Below are 1,986 nucleotides of genomic sequence, written 5' to 3'. Positions count from 1 at the left end.
CTTGGTAAGTTTGCCTAACTGGAAGGTAAAACAATCTAAGCTCCAAGATTTTTGGAATGTGCCAACAAAATCTTTCCTGTATTCTATCTGTTTTTGATGGCAATAAGTGCTATTAATACTTTTTTTTTTTGGTGGTGCTTCTTGTGGTGTGAGGTGCATTTAAAAACTCCTGGGGAGAGGAAAATCCTGAAACAAATTTTGATGAGTTTAAGAATGCCAGTTTAAATTTAGATTAGCCCTTGGGTCTCCTTTGAGCTGACTTCTCAAAAGCAAAAGCAAAATCTACTTTGTGTCATGTTGGGTTAGAAACTGTATTAACACATACTATTTTAAAAGAATACAGAGCCAGAATGAAAGGAGAACTGTAATAGGATCTCTGGCATTATCAGCAACATTTGAATAGCTTTTCATCAGCAGACCTGCCACCTAGTTTAAATAAATTCCTGTAGAATGTGTTACAGGATCTCTCTGGTTAAGCATACTGAAATCCAGTTAAGTATTCTGTGTTGATATAGTTTTAAAAAACAAATAGTATCAGAGGCCAAGTTCCAGCAGAGGCTGGCTACCATGGCCCACTTTTGAAGTCCTGGCAACTGAACATTGTGTGATAATTATCTTCGGCCCAAGTTACGAATTCAAAGGTTTTCTTCAATGAGGGTGGAAAACAGGCAGAAGGGTTTATCTTCTATCAGATGGCACAGCACTATCTTCAGGGCTAGTGGAGTCAATGGAGATTAGAAAAAAGGCAGGTATTTAGATAAGGAAGTTTATCAGAACATGAGTCTTGCCATTGGACAATCAATCTAGCTTTTAAAAATCCAGAAAAAACTTGTTAAATCCCCAGTATTACTATGTGGTTTGTTTAGAGTGTTGTCTAAGGTGGTGATGTACTGCAGCACTCTGTGTCAAAATCATGAGGAAAGTAGAAATTAATTCAGTAGGACAATGAAATTTATTTTGAGTATTCTCTCCTACATACCCCCCACCCCTTTAAATAAATTCTTATTGTTGGTCTTTGCTTGTTTATACAGTGGTTAGATTGTAACTCTATAAAGCATTTTGAAAAGTGACACACTCATTTTCAGTCACAATTTTTTGTGATTAAAGAGCTCTGGCAGTGCAGTGGCTAAAGTGCTCAGCTGCAAACTGAAATGTTGGTAGTTTGAACACATCAGCTGCTCCATGAAAAAACGATGTTGCAGTCTGCTTTTGTGAAGATTTACAGCCTTGGAAACCCAATGGGTTCTACTCTTCTCTACAGAGTTGCTATGAGTTGAAATTGGCTTGACTGAAGTAGGTTTGGGTGAGGAGTAAACTAAAAACTATGAATCCTATACTTAAAAATATAAATGATTGAATATATTTTCTGGCTCTTTCTTTTCTTTAATAATGTACTTATATCATTTTTACATGCTATAACATTACTTTGATTTTAATTAATTTTTATTTATATAACAGTATTTCATATATCTAAATAATCTTCATATTTGTTATTTTAAAAGTTACACTATAATCCAGAGAAACAATATAGTTTGTTAGAATGGTTCCAACTGCAGGTTCAGTTTTTCTAAAAATTGGTATGTGAGGAAATCTAAAAATAAGGATATTTCTGTATATATTATATTATTAAGGATTCTGTATAACCAGACACTACCTTAGAAAACAACAGCTAAGGGAGAGAAACTTGTCTGTCAGTTTGTCCTACTGTGGTGACATGTTGCTGTGAGTCTTGAGGCTGTGCCACTGGTGTTTCAAATCCAGTGGGGTGCACTTATTGCACAGTTATCAGCCCGGCTTGCAGACTAAGACAGACTAGGAAGAAGGAGGAGGCCATCCACTTCTCAAAGAATTGGCTACGGAAAACCTGATGAACAGCAGAGAAACACAGTCTGATACATTACTGCACAACTTTATGAATAGTCCAGAAACATTGTCCAATACAGAGGAAGAAGATGAGTCACTTAGCTTAGAAAGCTCTCAAAGTAG

Source organism: Orycteropus afer, unplaced genomic scaffold (genome assembly GCF_000298275.1).
Source record: "Orycteropus afer afer isolate SDZICR_OR568_19922 unplaced genomic scaffold, OryAfe1.0 scaffold00109, whole genome shotgun sequence".
Lineage (NCBI taxonomy): Eukaryota > Metazoa > Chordata > Mammalia > Tubulidentata > Orycteropodidae > Orycteropus > Orycteropus afer.
This window is presented reverse-complemented; position numbering follows the sequence as displayed.